The 20,471-nt window shown below is 32.4% G+C and overlaps 1 long non-coding RNA gene across 1 annotated transcript; it reads left to right on the forward strand.

Annotated features, from left to right (window-relative positions):
• Positions 1–769: 769 nt before the first annotated feature.
• On the forward strand, positions 770–14,243 carry LOC104866488. Its single transcript, XR_781464.1, has 3 exons — positions 770–1,000; positions 12,087–12,175; positions 14,059–14,243. It is a non-coding gene; the product is annotated as an uncharacterized LOC104866488 (long non-coding RNA).
• The last annotated feature ends 6,228 nt before the right edge of the window (positions 14,244–20,471 follow it).

Genomic DNA, 20,471 nt, shown 5'->3' on the forward strand with positions numbered 1-20,471 from the left:
TTGAAAAGTAATGATCACATTTTTATAATTATAAAAAATCAGGAGTCAATTCAATAATTACTTGTTACTGGGCTACTAATTCCAAGGACTGATGATACTCCAGATATGGTTCAAAGTAACAGCTGATTTTTGAGACTACGCTTTTCTTTCAACTAATTTAGCAATATAATGACGAGGGGAAGGATAAGAAGAAAGAACGTTTTAATTAAAACATGGGAACCAAAGACTAAAAGATGTGTTTCAGAGCATAAATCCAAGTAATTAAGCCCTTGACTTGAATAATGTTTAATAATGTAATCTAGTAATTATGGGTACTTAGATATACTTTTCTGATGACGTTCAATACGTTCATCAAACAGCTTTCTAAGTCTCCAAGTTTTGACAACAAAAAAGCGATGCAAGTAAATTTAAAAAAAGATCTTTTTTTAAACTTCTGAAATAGATAGAAATTATTTTGCTCAGGATTTATAGAAATGAAAATCTAAATGACTACTGCTTATAAATTACTTTGCTCAAGAACTGCAGTAAAATATAAATCAAGTGCCTATCCCGTCAAAGTCACATGTTATGTTTAGTAGGCTAAAGAGATATTAGAACATACAGATCACTCATTCACATATTCTGTCGGGAGACAATAAAATAAATACTGCAAATAAATAATAGAGAATGTTAAATTTTTCTTTTATGTTTTGGGAAACTTGAGGAGGCCATTGTTATGGTTTAGATCTAGAACGTTCCCCAAATTCTCCTGCTCCTGGCAGCAGGGCTTCTGTGGGGCGGCTGTGGAACTGGGTTGCTGTACTCACAAGTGGATGAGCTCAGTGGCTGAGCGTGCCGTGGAGAGGAGGAGCCTGGTTAGAACACGCAGCACACTGGGGTGGTGACGAGAAGGACTCACCCGCCTTCTCCGATCCTGTCTGCTCTCTGCTGCCGGCTGCCATGACACGAGCAGGATTCTGTCACCAGATTTTTTATCACGCAGTTTCTCCTTTGGAGCCAGGTGACCATGACTTGAAAAATGTAACTCAGAGTAAACCTGTCCCTCTTCAAGGTGTGGTTGTCAGGTAATGTGTCAAAGCGAGGACAGTAACTGAGGCAAATTGTGTCAGGAATGCATAGATGGGTGGATAGGACGGACACAAATTGGGTATCTAGAGGATCTTCCCCGAAATGGGGGGGGGAATGAAGCAACTGGACTTGAGCTGCATAGATAATATTTGAAATCACAAATTGAGGAAGGAAAAGTACATTTTGGCTCCAGAGATTTCAGTCCATGCTAAACTGGCTCCAAGGTAGAAACCTCAAGGCAGAATTTCATGAAGGAGAAAAACTGTTCACGGCGTTGGAGTCGGAAAGCTGAGAGAGCAAGAAAGAGGCAGAGGAAGAGGAAGAGAGTTGGAAAAAATGTGTCGGTCTAGTTTATGCTCCTAGTGTCCCACTTTCTCCAACAGCCCTCACCTCTTGCGAAAATATTTGACAGGAGAGCACCTCCATGATGGAACCAAAGGTCGAGCTCTGAACTCAGGAGCCTTTGTGGGACATTTTTGACCAAAGCATAACATGCAGCATGAAAAAACTGTTTGAATAACATAGACTACAGAGAAGAGAAGAAAATAACAAAATGAAAAGAATATTTGTTACACAAATCGATAAATAAAGGTGAAGAAGCAATTTTGCTGTAGCACTGAGGTAAACTTTGATGTAAAAACAAATACATGTTGGAGGTTAAGGGTAGGATTTGAAGAGGTTGATAATATGGACAAGAATATATAAATTTTAAGTTGCATAGCTTGAGAGCCCCCAAAGACTTTAAAAGAGAAACAAGTTCAAATAGCTTGTATAACAATAAGCAAAGAGAGTTAAGAAAGCAAAAAAAAAAAAAGTTTATAAATACATGCAGTGAAATTCCCACCGTGAGGAGCAGCACTCAGTATTACTGAACTCAGCGTAATTTCCCAAAACACTGTCCACTTTTTTTATTTACTAGGAAGCAAGGCATTTAAAATATTTTTTTTAACAATTCCTTTCTGAGGACACTCATCAGACATCGATACCAAGCACTTTTACTTAGCCCACGCTTGAGTGGCACACATCGCTGGAGATAAAGTTTTCGGTAAGAGAATGACTAGCTGAGAAGCAGGAACTCTTCACATATGTGAGGAAAACTAAATACTGTATTGTGCGGCCATGGACAAGGAACTGATAGAAAGTGCTAAAGAAAGAAGAGAGAGAATCAAGGACTCAAAGATCAGTGTATTTCTCTTGCATCATTTGCTTAAATTATCATGTCTACTATGAAGCTATCTAAAAATCTCTTCCATCTATCATCTGTCTGCCTATCATTTATCAACTATCTATGGAAAAAGAGAAAAGGCATAGGTTAATATATTTAAAATCTAGAAGGAGTTAAGCTTATTAGCCTAGTGGCTAATACCTTTCATTTAAATGTCAGTGGTGACAATTATTTAGATGGATTGAAAACATGACAAGCTTTAAACATAATGAAGAAGACTACATCATGACGTTTTTGGGGGAAATTTTGTGACCAGCGACCCTTTGCTGTATTTTAACAATTAAAAAATGGCATTAGCCAGGGAAATATTTAAAGCAAAGAATATGATTTATATTGTTTTAAAATTTGCCTCAATCATTTAGCATTTATTGGAAAAGAAATATTTACTATATGTCTAGGTTTATTTGAATTGACATTGGCATTTTCTCCCAAAGATAAATTTAGCATATCATGATCATGGGAAGATAGACAGACTTTTTTTTTTTAATCATTTCTCTTTGGAAATAATGATGTAATTAAATGTTGTTTGCCTTCAGAAATAAATTTACTAAAAAGGAATGCCTTGAATTCACAAGGAGTTTATTCTCCTGTGATCTTAACCTCTATTCTGTCCTGCCCACGAACTTAAGAAAAAATTTATATTTTTCAATGAAAGCACATTTCCATAATTACAATTTCATAATTGGATTGTTGGCCACTACCCCGTTATTTTCAAATTTCTCTCACCAAAAATCTTTTTGCTTTATAACATTAAGGCCCTGAGTTCTATCAACCTTATCTAACATCACTGGCCTTTATTCCCAGCCTCACATATTCTCTGCACATTTCTTCTTCTTCTTCTTCTCTTCCAGTTCTTCTTCTTTTTTTTTTTTTTGTACCGGGGACAGAACTTGGGACCGTGTGCTTGCAAGGCAGATGGCAGAACCACTGAGCTAAATCCCCAGCCTCTCTGCACATTTTTTAATGCTCAAATTCTCTAGTGAGTTTTAGCATTATCTTTCGTATTTCTCAACTCCCTTTCTCTGTTCACCTGTAATTTCTGCTTAATAAATATCCAAATTTCTGCAGTAGAACTTAGCTGAGTATTAATACATAACCATAATCACTTCGATTGTAATTTATGGCTATAAGAATATAAGTTTATCCCCATTGTACTCTGACATCTCAAATGTGACCCTATGGCTACACAAAAATACTTGTTTTCTCATTATTCATTCTGTATCACTCCTGAGTGCCAATTTCACACTTTTTTAGTCTACCTTCCCTCCATCTCACTTAGTGATGGCACTGCTTCTTACACATTTAGTAAAACAGTAGCAATCAGAAGAGGCATGGATCAGAATCTTATCACCCCCAACTAATTAGATGCACGTAAAATATAATATGGGCTCTCATCAAAATAAGAAAAACGCACAAACTGTTAAACTGTGTGTTTAGGCTTTTTCTCTGTGAAAGTTTTTAGTTTCTATTAGCCTCACATCTTTTAATTACAAAGTTGTCATAAAGAATAGGATTCTTTTACAAAGATTTTCTTGCCATTTTTTTCCTTTTCATGTTTTTCTTTTCCCTTCTTTCCTTTCCCCTACCCTTTCCACTTCCGTTATTCCTTTAGCCCTCTCCTTCCTATTTCACATTATCAATTACACCATTTGAACCTTATTTAAATTTTTAGGTTTTCATATTAGAAAAACTATTCGATATTTGCATGTGTGTTCTATTTATTTAACTTGAATACCACCTCCGTGTGCATCCATTCAGCTATAAATGTCTCTAGTTTCTTGTTCTTTGTGGCTGAGTAGTACTCCATAAACTTAATTAAAAAAGTAGGATTCTTTTCTATTTCATCCCACAAAATACTAACATAATAAAAAAGATGAAAAACTTTAGTTGTGATATCATCAATGTTTAATATTTTAATGAGTTCTGCATATCACAACATTTGCTCATTCACTATCTTACTATGTACTTCTTTTTCTAAATAGCATTGTAAATTTTGTTTCATTGTTTCAGAATAATTTTCATTTTCATAAGAAATAAAATTCAAGGACCAGGGATTTAGCTCAGTGGCAACGTGGCTGCCTCGCAAGCATGTGGATCTGAGTTTGATCCAGTACCAGAAAATAAAAAAGGAAAGAAAGAAAGAAAGAAAGAAAGAAAGAAAGAAAGAAAGAAAGAAAGAAAGAAAGAAAGAAAGAAAGAAAGAAAGAAAGAAAGAAAGAAAGAAAGAAAGAAAGAAAGAAAGAAAGAAAGAAAGAAAGAAAGAAAGAAAGAAAGAAAGAAAGAAAGAAAGAAAGAAAGAAAGAAAGAAAGAAAGTTCAAAATATTATATTGTAAATGCTCAACATGTAAGACTTTAAGGAAATCTCTTTTGTTTTATTGAAAATGGAAATAGTATTTTATAATAACTACATGAACATGTTTTAAAATTCATCTTACTGGACTGAAAGTCCTATAAGAAGATAATATATGTCTATGCTACTAAACCTCCACAAACATAGCAAAATATCTCATTTTACTGGCATTTAATTTTTCAGCTTTGTATTATTTATGAAAGAAAAAATTAACTATGATTTACTTAAAATTTAAACTCAAGCATGAATGATTTCCTTAATATTTTAATATACTCCTGAAACTCTGATTTTATAAGATTAGGCTACTGAATATTTTCAGTATATCTTTTTAGGTAGCTTATTATTGACCTTTAAGGTGAAACACAGAGTTCATGGGAATCATGGGGAAAATATAGCTGTGTTCTCTGTTAGGCATAAGGAAGTACAGGACTTCAGAAATGTGTTATGTGGAACAAAGGTGACTTGGAATTACAATTTTCTATCATTACACATGATTAATGAGTAGTGCAGTCCCCACGTGCATTGTCAGATTACAGACTCCTATCAATCCAAGCTTTTATTGTTAGTGGCAGAAAGCTCTGTGTGTAGTAGCTGACACATTAGCACAGAAATGCTTCTGTTTTGTCACAAATGTATTGTTGAAGCTGTTTAATACTTGTTTGCTTACCCATAATGATACGAAATGCTTCTATAATTACCGTCATGGGGCTGAGTCTATACCATCTGGTGGGGAATGAAAATGTTTGCATCGAAGCTTACTAGAGCAGAATATATATTCTGAAACATTATTGCAAAGACATTCATTCTATCTAATAACTTCTTCACTATGTGAGCACAGAATAGTGAATATAAACACAGTTGAGGGTAGAAAAACAGAAAATATTAGATCCTGTAAAAGAAGGTTCTATCACTTTTGAGAAATTAAAAGTGTGAAGTTTTTGTCCAAAATCATTATTCACTGTATTTGATGTCCAAAACAATATGCCAGTATGACTATCAGAAAACCTTTTGGTTGCATAAGAAATGTTTAAATTATACATATTTAATTAAGCATTGCATATGAGTTCCTAATTTTTACTTTTAGTATTTTTATTATCCTTTCATCTTCCTTAATTTATGAATGTTTTATTTCTCCTGTGTGTATTCAGCCTATAGAATTGGTGAATAAGGACTAATATTTTAAATAATGCATTACAGAAATTTAAAACTTAAGGTTAATCACAAAATTGTCTATACAACACCAAAGAGATTAAAGTATATTTGAAAGTTCATTTTCTTGAATATGAAGACTCAAAGGACATTAATTATTTATAATTTAATGTAATCTACCTAAACTACTAAAGGATTTTATGAATCTTGATAACTTTATAACACATACTTTCATAAACACAAAATAATAACAGAAACATGCTACAAAAGAAGAGTGAGAAAGGGAATTAGTTCTATCAAATATCAAGACATAGTTTAGTTTTATAATTACACATGAATTAAATTGCCGCAAGAATAAACATAGAAGCTAGTGGGACACAGGAGAATATTTCATAAAAATAACCAATTGTTTACATATACTAAAGAAAGTTTGCACATCAATAGACCAGTGGATTGATAATGGACTCTTACATAACTGGTGTAAGATAGTTGTTGATCAGCCATGGGCAGTAGCATTAAAGGTAAATCAATTTCTATATAAGAATAAATATATCACAGTTAAATATGAAAGAGAAGGAGGGATGGAGGGAGAAAAAAAGAGTGAAGGGGAGAAGGAGGAGGAAGAGGAGAAGTCTCTAATGTAAAATAACTAATTTTATATTGCTATACATCAATCACCCTCAAATCTTAGAAACAAAAATTGTTTACCAAAGCTGGGCTTACCTGTTCTTATTTGGCATACTATTCTGTCAGACATGCTAAGTTGGTAAAGGACTGACTGGTGCCAGATGAGCTCAGACCTGTGTCTGAATTTTTTTTCACAGCAACCAATGATGTTTCTGTCATCAACAAACCAGCTAACCTGCTGTTGTTTGGATTCTAATAACAGAGTGGATATTCCTCAGTGTGCAAATTTTGGCCCTTGCTTTCATGAATCACCTTTACTAATATAAAAACAAAAACAAAAATTCAAATGAATTCCAACTTATCAATTTAAAAAAAAACACCACATTTGAAAATAGAGAAAAAAATTCTTCATTGCAATGTGTTGGGCTGGGTTTGGCGGCGAACTGCTCTAATTCCATCTCTCTGGGAGGCTGAGACAGAAAAATCACCATTTAGTGATTTAGTGAGACCCTGCCTCAAAATGAAAAATAAAATAAAATAAAGAGAGCTGGAGATAGAGCTCAGTGTTCAGCCTTGAGTTTAATTCCCAGTACAGAAAAGAAAAAAATTATAATACGGAAGTAGTAAAAGGAATTTTAAATAAATTTGACAAGTTCGCCATTAAGAAATCATGAAAAAATGAGATCCTAAGAAAAATGAAGAGAATATTAACTAGACAAAGACAAATTTATGGCATGTATCACAGACAAGCAATTACATTTCATCCTAAGAACAGTTTCTAAAAGCAAACACATGAACATTATCTTTAAATGGGATTTGGAAAAACATAAACTGTGGCAATAAAGAAAGAACAAGCAGAAAAAACAATAGTGCGAATGTAATTTAAAAATGCTCAACTTTCTATGGTAAGAAAGAATAATACTAAAAATAAAAACTAACATTTACTAAAATCACATATCACTTATCATTATGTTCAAGAATTTCATTGTAAAGAATTATTCCAAATATAAAATGTGAAATATGTAAAAGACACACTGTTTATGGCTTGTGTCTAGATGTCTGCTCAAACCCTCTTGCAGTCGTAGGCGGGGCTTTTTCAGAGGTGGCTGAATCTAAATGTGTGATTAATTCATGGTGCAATGCTAGGATTAGGAGCACTAAGATTAAGAGTGCATGATTACTACATCAGTCCACTGATTGGTTTGACAACACTTTACACCCAGTAGCCTAGACAGAGTATAAAAGGAGAAGAAGAAAGCTGCTAAGGCCCCTTGATTGCTTGCTTCCTTCGCTACCTTATGCCTACTATGAACCATTTCTCCTTTGCAATTCCCCTCTGCCATGCCACTTTGCCTTGGATCCAGCTGATTATGGAGTGAAACCTCTACAAACTTGAGCCACTTTAATTTTTCTTTCTCTAACCTTGGTGTAAGGTATTTTGTCTAAGCAGCAACCACAACAACAAAAAACTAAGACATTGCACAGAGTTTCTTATTGAAAGACTATGGTTTTATAGGAAATGTAGAAACCATCCTAAATGGTTAGCTCACAGGGAGTTGATTAACCACAAACATGAATTCTGCACCCAAAAAAGATTAATGACAAATATTTTTAAATTCTTTAATATGTGATTATATTGGTCTATGCTTTAAAAAACAAATCATCTTTTATTAATGACAAGTTATTCAAAATTGTGCCATTGAATATTGGAAGTTGACTAAAATTAATAAATTATTACTAATTATTATATATACAATGAAGGTACTTTGTTTATTTTTAATAGTTATTAAATATAGAGATATATATTGAAATATTTGTAATTTAAATTATATATTTGGGACGTGCTACAAGTAAGAATGAAATGGTAGGATATAAAAAAACACTGATGAATGGCTATTATTAACTTTTTTTAGCCATATATTTTAAGTTTGAATATTATGTTTTCTGTACTCTTGGTTGCTCAGAAATCTTAACATAGAGATTTTTTCCTTGTGTCTTAAAAATTTGAAATTCGTAGAATTATTTAAAAACTGTCAACAGAATAATTCACCTTATTTAAAATTTTGAATTCCACCTTTAAAAGCAATATTGGACATAGTATATAATTCTTTTGCAGTTCTATCAGGTATTTTTAGTGTTCTAATACCTCTTGATTAACTAAAAATTTAGTTTTACAACTCTGTTCAAAATATATAGTTTCGCTAGAACATTCAGCAGCATAGAAATAAAAGAATCATCACCTCTTAATGAAACTCATAATTTGAAGGCAGAGATGGTGCCTAAAGATCATTAGGCCTTGGAAAAAGGGAGTAATGAAGAGAGTTATCACTTAAAGGAAGGAAGAGTATGTAAGGAAAATTTTCTACGAAAAATTCAGAAGCCTAACTGTAATCCTCAAACTTGACAATGATAGTTGGAATGAGACCACACTTTGATATCAATCACTTATACATCTATAGATAATACCCTAACATAAAATTACTGTACACAGAGCCTAGCTTCAAATTTTAACAATGATTAAATGTGAGAAATGAGGCTAGGATTGTAGCTCAGTATTAGAGCACTTTCCTGAAAAGTGTGAATGTATTTGGATTTGAAATCGGCAATTAAATAATAAATAAATGTTAGAAAATATGTACATATAGTTCAGAGTTAATTAGATATAAAACTAAAAAACAGATTTCCTTTATAAGAACTTAGTAATTATTGAGCAACAAATAGAATAATTCTTAATAAAAGCATAAAGTTTAAAATTAGAATTAGTAAATATTTATTTGCATGGTACACAGTATGAGCACCCATTCTACATTGTTGGTTGGAATTTAAACTAGTACAAGCTTAATGGAAACAATATAGAGATTCCTCAATAATTCATTTTAACCTGCTATTTCCCTTCCAGGTATCTTGTCAAACAAGTCAAAGACATCATATTGCAGTGATATGTTTATACTCATGTTTATAGTGGCAGAATTCATAGCATTATATCTAAATTTTGGAAGTGGCCTTTGGAGCCATCAACAGATGGATGGTTAAAGAAAATGTGGTGTACATACATAGTGGAAATACACCACTCTACCACCAAGAAGGAAAAACGTGAATTGCTAGAAAAATGAATGTACCATGGTACAATGTTGAGTGAAATAAATCTGAGACACAAACTTACATACTCCATAGTTTCTCTTACACAAGAAATCCATGCAAGTAAAGAGTGAAATAAAAGACAAATAAGAAGTAGGAAGATAGATCTTCCTCAAATAGAAAAGGGTTCAAGAAATGAAGTGGGTGAGAGAAGCAAAAGGGGACGAGAAAAGAAATAAAATGTGTTATGTAATGCACCAACTCCACACAATGAATGCAATCATTATCTAAAGCAAACATATACTAATAAAAATTAAAAAGTGAACCAAAATAAACAATTTGATTATCAAGAAGTCTTACATATAAATAAGAATTAACTTTAGAAAATTTCTGAGTAAGGAAAATTAAATTTGAACACATGAAAAATCGCCCATAATGCTCAATTTATCCTTTTTAAGATAAATGTGACAAGATGTCATTTATATTATTACCAATACATTCAATAATCTAATAAGTATTCAATCGTGTGTGAAAATATGTATGTCTAAATTTATAAGGACAAATAAGCAAACTAATGTTTTAAAGAACTCTGAATCAGTATAGCAAGGTTTAGCATCTTAGCCCAATTTGTTATTTTTTAGTACTAATAAATGAATAGATGCACAAAGTATTGAAAAGGAGGGTAAATTCCAAATTTTTATTCAAATACATATTGCAGTTCAGTAAATTTTGAAATCTCTGTCAGTGATAATGATAATGCAAATTATTTTTTTCAGCTTTAATTGAGTTTATTGGTACATTTTAGGGATACAGTACAGTTACATTCATTGTTGGGATCTTGTACCTCTACATGACAAGTCTTGGTTCTCATTTTTTCCCCTTGTCCCTGCCCTCCCTTCACCCCCTCCTCCCCTCCCCATCTACAAACACTTTATTTCCATCTTTTCATTATCTCACATTTTTTTCTTTTCCCTTATTACCCTTCCCCTACCCATCCCACCTTCCCTACACCTTTAGCTCCTTTCTTCCCATTTCTAAATGTCAGTAATCTTATTAGGATCTTCTGTATTATTGCAGATTATTCACACCAGAGAAACTATTCAGTATTTACACATGGGTGCCTTATTTATTTCACTTAGGAGTATATGTTCGATATGAATCCATTTTCCTATGAATGAATCTATTTTCTTATTCTTTATGGCTGAGTAATTTTCCATTTTATAGAAAAACCACATCTTCTTTATGCAAATTATTTTTTAAATCAATACTTATGAGAAAATAAATTGATTAGAAAAACATAGAAATTCTAAAATCTGCTCATTTTTATGTAAAGTTGGAGTGGAACGGTTATTACTAATCATTTGTAAAGTAGAAACAAAAATGTTCATACAATGGGCTGTATAAAGTTAAAACATCTATAGTATTTTTAGAGAAGCAATCATGATAACTAACTTAAAAATGATAATTGAAATGCATATAACAAAGGATTTAATTTCTGAATCTAATGGTATTTAGGCCACAGTAATAATGAAACAAATAACATCTTAGCAAATTTCCAATAAGATATAAATGGACAGTTCTTAAAATATATAAATGATAGTAAAATCTATGAGCAAGTCCCCAACCCAAACCACAAAGAAAAATATTTTCTCATTTATAGGATTAGCAGATAAGCAAGAGTTAATATCACATTCTATGTATGAAGTTATGGAAAAACAAGCATTGTAAAGCATGACTTCTGGGGAGGAAAAATGGTATAAACATCAACGTGTGAATTTAAAAAATCTAATATAATTAAAGTTGAATTTTACTCTTATTTTGTGCTTTTCTTTATAAAATTTATTCTACTTTTATACTCACATAAATACAATTATTTTTATATATCATTGTGAATTCTGATAATCTTTGCAGTAATCAAATGTACATAAAAATGACATAGACTATATTTTAGGAATCATTTCCTTCTTTCCTTTTTGGTGGTGGGAAGTAAATCCAAGTCCTTCCTGATGCTAAGTACAGTGTCACTGAGCTACACACCTCTTTAACTTGGAATCTTCTAAAATATTCTACCTTTTAAATAGTTATTAGAATACTAAATAGCTGAAAAGGATAAATATCTCTACAATTGTATGGAAATATTTAGGATAATTTTGTGTAGGAAAGCATATAAAATACATGACGTAGAAAATTACAGAATGTTAAAAATATAAAAATTGTTGTATTTTGCTATTAAAATATATTGGAAGAAAACTCCTGACTCTTAAAAAAGTAGCCCCTAGAGGCTTGAGTCAGTAGATAAGGGATAGAAAGAAAAATGGATAGGAATTTTTGTCATGACCTATTCTACACTATTTTATTTTGAGCCAAGTATATGTTTTAGTAATACATGATGTCTTCTAAAAACTAACATTTTAAAAGAAACAACCTTACATATTGGAGACATAATTAAGAGTGGATACTTTAGAGAGTCCCTAAGGATATTAGTGATTATTGAACATTGGCAAAGCATAACTGTGAGTATAGTTACCTAGTGTTTTGCCTCTGTAGTAATAGAAATTGCTCATTTGTCAACTGTATATTGTTTCTAGTACAAGAAAAACCATATTCTTGAGGAGTAATTTGCAGCGTCTTGGTGAGCCCAACTATCATAAATCTCAGCACTTTTCTTAGGCCATCGGTAAGTGATGTGTCACAACCATAGATGAATTCCAATTTATTCTCATGCACATTATTCATGGGGGCTTTTATAATTACTTTAACATTTGGAAGCACATTTTATATAACACTAAGAAAATAACAATGCTACAGGAGTCCACAGACAAATGCCAAAGATGGCAAGGCCCTCCTGATCCAAACCGATAGGTTGCCTGTTTTTACTTAATTTTGACAAATTTTGAATGTCATTCAATCTTCCTCCAACTGGCACTTCATGTTTGGTGTTACTTTTGTACATCCTTGAATTTATCCTAGTATCCTGTGTATCGATCAGGCATCCAGTTAATATTTATAGATTGCTTAACACTAAAATCACATTCCTTCATAGGGATGACCACTAAAGCTCAGGAGGAAATAAGATACAAACTGCTGGTTCATAATTTTTATATATATTTGGATATTTTAAGGCAAAATTGACAATTTATTTATGACAAAAAGGAAATGTATTGCATTCAATTTTGGTCCATGTATTTTCTGAGTTCTTATTTTCATTTTAATGATCAAATTAGCTAGGATTTATCTACATTGTTTTTATTTTCAAACAATCTGATTTTAGTTTTTAATTAACTCACTTAAAATTTTCTTGTTCCTAAATTATTAATTTATGTACATATTTATATTTATAATTTCGTTGTTCTCCTTTCTTTCCATCAATTTGTGATTTTTTTCACAATAATGTAGGTTGAATACCTACACTATGAGACTTTTTTTTCATTGCTACAGTAAATATTTTCTCTGAGCAATACTGTACCTCCATCTCAAGGGGTCAGTAGTTTTTATTACTTTTTTCTAGGCTTGTATTCCTCCTTTTTTCATAACACAAGAGCTGTTTAAAAATTAATTTGTTTTAAATTTCAGATAGGTTATTGTATTCTATTTCTGAAACAGTTAATGATTTCAATTACTGAGTTAAGAACATATTTCTACATTATTTACTGTGGAACATTTAGTTTTTATCTTGTGATAATTATAGTGTACATCCTCCCACATATGTGTGCGAATATCCATACATCTATGTATCCACACATACGCACATCCTCTTAAATCCTCACAGTGATTTGGTTCAATACATTTTCAATTTTTCTTTTTCATCTTTTGTTCACATAGTTAATTTGTGTTTAAATGTATGAGATTAGAGTTTCTTGCATTCAGTTTTTTTTTTTTTTTTTGGTCTATTTCATCCTGTTTCCTGCTTTAAGAAAAATGTTGTTGCCATGCAGTTCCATACGTTTGTGTGTGTGTTTGTAATGTTTAGCAATATAATCCTCAAACTTTCTCTCATGAAATTATCTTGATGTAATTTGACCATATGTGATACAAAGCGCCTTTGCTTTCTTCATCTCTTCAGTTGAAATCCTACATAACTAAGCCTTTTATTTTTAGCTTTCAGAGAGCAGTTAGTTGTCTTTTCTTAATTTAGAGGACAGAATGTTTAATTTTTCTAGGAAGCAGTTTTTAAATTGTAGTCTTCATTTTTGCTTTAAGGTGTGCAAAATACTCATTTAAATTGTTAAGAATTTCCTTTGTCAGTGACTGCTTTGTCCTTTGTCTTCCTATTTTTGCATATTTATATACTCCACTTTCATGATAGTATTAGATGACAGATGACATTAAAAATTATTACACCAAGTTTTTCAAGTAATCTCATTATGTTTTCAGTCTTTCTTTCTTTTTCTTTCATTCTTTTATTTATTTATTTATTTTTCTGGGGTACCAGGGATCGAACTCAGGTCCTTGCACTGGTGAGGCAGACATGATGCTGCTGAGCGACATCCTCCGCCCACTCCTTCCTTATTTCTTAACTTACTTTCCTTTCTAATACACATGTACTTTGTTTCCCTTTAGCAGGGCAGTCCTACCCATGTTACGTCTAAGCATCACTGGCTATAGGAGAAGATGCCTGGGCTTGCCTACCTGTAACGTAAGAAGCTGTCAATGGGGACGTACTGAATATTCAGAGAGGAGAAACTGCTCTCTGACTAAAGACAGATCACTTCTTTCTCCCAACGCAGTCATATGCAGAATCCGGGAAGTTTTACAAGAATACAAATATTTATCTTCAATATAACTATATATCCCATACAAATATCAACTTTGATTGGCAGAGTTCTTTTTTGTTTGAGTCTTAGATCTGACACCGCAGCATGCTTTGGAAGGGTGCGAGAATAGACAACTAAAGAAAAATAGCAATCACACCTTAATTTTTCAAGATATATCTGCAATGTTAACCAAAAGTGAAGCAAGACATTCTTTGTGTAATGTATTCATGTTGCTTTTGAAAAGTCAAAGCTCTATATAGGTCAGTGGTATTATTAGAGTCATTATTGAAGTCGTGGGGTCTATCTAATAAGTAGCATCTTGATGCTGATATTCCCAGGGTGTCTAGACTAGCATTCATAAGTTCCCTCTTGTGCCATCTCACACTGATTTTTTCTTCTTTGCCTGGAAGAATTTAGGGTCACCTTAATGGAATGTGCACTCTGTAGCTCAATAGCCACTAGTGTAAATAGGTAATTTTGAGGAGATTCATGCTGATTAATGATTATGTCTGCAAAGTGGGGAAGACTATTATGTATGCGGGGAGTAAAGGAATCATATGGTTCACAGTGAGTGATTTTGTATGTGATTATGTTGCCTCTGAATTGCTGCTGAATGTTACTAGTATAGATTTTTAACCAAAAGAAACTACAACACAAATTATAAAGTTTTGTGTAATGCTTATTTATTTTGATGCTAATTTTTTCTCTACTGTATCATCTTCAACAATATTCTCCAAATTATTGAATAAACATTTAATGCGTATGCAGTGATAGGCAATAACACAAAATGTGCTGCATAAAGTTAATTTGTATAATGGCTATGAAATCCATGTCTGTATTACAGCACACAATTTTTAACTTTAAAAATACATATCAATGTAATAAAATCAAAATTGCATAATTATTTTGTCAATTTGTCTATATGTACATGTTCATGTGTATGAACGAATGGACCTTAAGTTTTTTCTGAGAAGGCATGCATGTGCACACACTTATTTTTGTATTACAATGTCTTAATAGTCTCATGCTTGTATCTATTTCATCTCCCCCATTCTTTCCCATTCACTTAATCTAGTGACCGATATAAATACATATCATGAATAACTGTAATATAGTTTCTCATGCTTACAGTGCTTTCACTTTTCAATAATGTATTGAAGAAATCTCTCAACAATTGCATAAAGTAATAAAATATATGTTGCAGGAAGATGACTCTATTTCATGTATAGGTATAAATCATCTTTATCTAGATAATTATTCAATATTAATTAGAGATATACATGACACATGAATTACATTATCAAAATACCATATATCTTAGTGTCTTAGTCTGTCTTACATTGCTGTACTAAAATAACTGGTGCTGAGTTCTTTGTAATTAAAGAGGTACATTTGGCGAACGACAGTGAGGATTGTGATATACAAAGATCGAACTTGACTGTGTCACAATATGGCACAAAGAAACACAAAGGGTAACAGTCACATGCAGAGGGGAACAGGCCTGTAGGGGTGTCTGCAAACTATAACAATCAGTTTTTTCTGAGAATGAATCCAGTTTTATGAGACCAGATACACTCCTATAAGACATCATTAATACACGCATGGCTGAGGGGTTCTCATGATCTAATTTCAAAACCAAATTAATCATCAATACTTTCTCTTTCAATTTTTTTATTTATATTTCCTTCAACTGAATAAAGCATGAAAGCAAGACATCAAGAAAGAAAAAGAAGGAGGGAAAGAAAATATTTTATTGATGTTTGTTTCTTTCATTTGGCTATAAATTCTAGCCATGTCAAGCACAGAGCCTGAACAATAGAGTTTTAAAAGACTAATTCTGATTGTGATCTGGGTCCTGGCAGACTGAACAGATTACTGCTCATAAATTTGGGTAATCATCCTAATCAGTAAGTACATTAGGAAATAAGAGGGAACCGCAGAAAATAACTGGAACACAACTTTACCAAGCCAGCCAATAGGTAACCTCAGAAATATTGGTATTTAGGATAAGTGAAGTAACAGAAGTGTTCACTGAACATAAGCATATGAAATCAAACCACCTCTCAAATGCAAGCATACACACACTGAAATTAGCAATCTCAGCATGCTCTCAAGAAGGAAGACTTTGCTACCAGACAGATATACAACATGTGTAGAGGATGACCTGAGTTCTATCAAGAAGGCTCAGCATTTCCAGTTGTTTTAGACATTGCAAGTACAGGGAACCATTTTAGGGACTCCACAGATTGGTTAGGAGGAAGCATTATTGATAAGACAAGAAGCAATGTTAAGAATTGTCTCAGATGCCTAGGTGGGAGAAAAGAAACCCTTATTTTTTTATATCAAGATGCACCAGGGCCAGGCATTTAGCTCAGTTGTTCCACTGCCTGCCCCACAAGTGCAAAATCCAGCGTTTGATCCCCAGTACTAAAAAAAAGAAGGAAAGAAAAAAGTGCAACAGCAACCATATGTCTCCTTGGCGAGGAGGAAGGTACCCTTCCTAAGAGTTAACTTGGGCTTCCGCAGCCTGCTTCACAAGCATACGGTCCTGAGTTCGATCCCGGTACCAAAAAGAAAAGAAAAGTTAACTTGGGCACAGGAGAAGTGTAGCTCTGACATAGCAATTGTGTTTACATTTCCAGAGAAGTAGGAAATGCGTCATAGCCAGGTGACAGAAAACTGAAGCTAAGACAATGCAGTGTTGCCCACAGAGCTACCAGAGGACTAATATGTAATCCCATGTTTTGGCTGGAGTGGTAGCAAATTAGTAGGCAACCAACACCAACAAGTTCTTGCTCACACAGCTAATATAAAACAAACAATGAGTACCAGGACAAAATATTCAGGTCAGAGATAACAACTGTAAATGTATATGCACACACTGAACATGAGGGCACACACTTACACAAAATGTACAACACATGATCTTGAGGGTGCATAAACCCCAATACAGTTTCAGTGGGAGACCTCAATACCACCCACTTTGATGGATAAGTTTAACAGACAAAAAAGACAACATGGGAACTAAAGGGGACATTACCCCTGCAGTGGTCCTGGTCTTCTCCAAGCCAATACAATGTCTGTAGACTGGAAAGTGGGAATTAAAGGAGCACAGACAGAGACTTGAGAGAAACTGAGTCTTGGGCGGATTGAAACTGCTCTGGGCAGCAAAGACAAAGAACTCCCAGGACATCCAATGTTTATTCATTACAAGCGTGGGAAAGGGAAGGTGGGGACACCTGCTGATAGCAATTGTCAAGCAGGCAGGACTGTAGAATGAGGGCACAGCATATCTTTGCTGAACAGAACAAATGGTTAATTCAGAGGGGAAGAATTTAGTTGGAGTCAGTCGACCTTGACTGGGAGTGAACTCAGCCAAGCTTTGCTACTTTCGTTATGGCACAGCGGAATTATGGAGGGGCAAGATTCCTGTGCCATGATAGCCTACTAGTACTGGGCAGAGGGGTCTGCTACAAGGAAAGTCAGAGTTAAATCCCATTATTGTTCAAATGGACCTAACTGACATCTACAGTGTTTCATCTAACAGTTGAAAATGGATTCTTTTCTGCAATCAACTAAACATTTCCTAAAATAAAACATATTTTGGGTCAAAAAGCAAATCAATAAACACAAAAGTTGAAATATTATGTACCTATTAGATCACAGTGTAATGAAACTCAAAATCATCATCCAAAGAAATGAGAAAAATTATACAAACACATGGAGATTGATAAAGTTCTAAATGATCAGTGGATTATTGCAAAAATTGGAACATAAATTTAAAATTCCTGGAATCTAATGATAATAAAAACAGAATATACCGAAATCTGTTGGATATAATGAAAGCACTTCTTCAAAGGCAGTTTATAGATATGAATAATTACACTCAAAAAACAGAAATCCCAAATACATAACCTAATGATGCATTTCAAAGTCATAGAATAAAAACGAGAAATAGCCCCAAATCAGAGGAAGCAAATAAATAAATGATAAAGCTCAAAACAGAAGTAAATTAAATAAAGAGTAAAAGGATAATACAAAGAACCAATGAATACAATACAGTAGTTTGTTTTCAGAAAGGATATATACCTTTAACAAACTTATCAAAGAGATAAAATAAAATTAATAAAATTAGATATGAAAGTGAAAAATTATAGCACACCACTTAAATTCAGAAGTTATTACAATGTTTCAAATCTTATATTTCAACGAGTTGGAAAAATCTTGAAGAAATAGATAAATTCCTAAATACTTTTGATTTCCAAAAGTTGAAGAAAGATGTTTTTCTTCTCCATGTCTATTTTTGTACCAGAACTATGTTGTTTATTACAAAAGCTTTGTAGTATAACTTGAAATCATGGGCTGTGAATGTCTCCAACATTTTTGTTCTGGCTTAGAAATGTTTTAGATACTGTAGGTCATCTTTTCATCCATATGAATTAGGTATCACTTTCTCTAGTTTTGTGGATAATGTTTTTGATATTTTAACAGGGATCACTTTGATTCTGTAGATCACTTTTGGTTGTATGGCTATTTTAATAATAATAATAAATATTGATTTATGAGCAAAGGGTTCTTTATATTTTCTAGTATTTTGTTAAATTTCTGTAATCAGTGTTCTATGCATTTATTAATGACATTTCACCTCCTCATTTAAGTTGGGGCTTTTAAAAACTTTTTAAACTACTGTGAATTGAATTGTTGTTTCTGGTTTCTCAATGGGTTCATTATTGGAGAATAAAAATCTGATGGTTTTTGTTGGTTTTGTATCCTGCCCTTTTGATAAATTTGTTTAATATATTTCTGCACAAGCATCAATAGAAAATGAACAACAATAGGCAAATAGAAACAACAAAAACGGTTTCAAAACATAAACACATACAAAATAACAAAGTCTAGATAATTTAGCATGATAAAGCATATATTGTTTTACATTGGTGCCGGTGGATTTTAATGCTGTGCTGATGAACATTACTTTAGTTCACATTATGAATCTGTTTTTAAACAAGTCAAATAAAAATATTTTTCAAAATAACATGCAAATTAAATATAAAGTCTGTTTTATGTATTTATATTAAAAACCTGATTTTTTCCAATTTTATTCAATAAGATACACAACAAAAATTATTGTACTTATTTTAAAAATCTCTGAAAACACTGGGCTAGGTAAAGAATGAACCTGTCGCAGTCTAGGTTTTCAGCAAATATCAGAAGACACTTAGGAAAAAGTCTATCTGTTGAGAGTTCATTATGCAGAACTTAATATTAATACTTGTACAAACAAATTATTTATTAATATTTCTTCAAAATATTTTATACATATTCTGAAATATAACTAGTTATTTGGTCTAAATTACATACTGTCCCTTGTATAACATGACTTTCTCAGGTCAAAATTAATTACATTATTACTGTCTATTATTCCCACTATTCTGAAAGCTACATGGCCCAGAAAAAAAATTTTATTAGTATTTTGCTTTCAACCATCAGAAAAGGATATGGAAATTAATAGTCAAGAAAGCACTATCAAGCCGGGTGTGGTGGCACATGCCTGTAATCCCAGCACTCAGAGGCTGAGACAGGAAGATTGCTATGAGTTCGAGACCAGCCTGTGCTACACAGCGAGTTCCAGGTCAGACTCAACTACATAGTGAGACCCTGTCTCAAAAAAAAAAAAAAAAAAAAAAAAAAAAAAAAAAAAAAAAAAAAAAAAAAAAAGAAAGAGAGAGAGCGAAAGCACTACCAATCTTTATTATACAATTGATATATAAAATAATGTCATCAACAGGCTACTTTTTAAAAAGGTAAGTTGGTGTATTTAATTTTGTTAGATTAATACTGCATTAAAAATAATAATTCATTTTTATGTGCACAAGATTAAAGATAAAAAAAATACTCAAAAAGTAGTTCAGTGAAATAGGAATAATTTATATATTGTAAAGTAAAATATTCCAAATTAAAAAAAGGTTTTGACGTATAGTATTAATGTGACAGAAATTGGTATCCCCAATACACGACATTAAAATAAAATTTTTTTAGTTCTATTTAAAATATATAAGCTTATATTACTTATTAAAATAAACATGTTACTTATGAAAATAAGTCAATATTGTACAAGCAATAATATTTTCAAGTCAAGAAATGCACAAGTATTGCAAAATGTATATATGTATATGTACATGGATGTACATATATAATTATGTATATATTTCATGTTCA

This window comes from Fukomys damarensis, unplaced genomic scaffold, assembly GCF_012274545.1.
Source record: "Fukomys damarensis isolate Sample0158 unplaced genomic scaffold, DMR_v1.0_HiC HiC_scaffold_6, whole genome shotgun sequence".
Lineage (NCBI taxonomy): Eukaryota > Metazoa > Chordata > Mammalia > Rodentia > Bathyergidae > Fukomys > Fukomys damarensis.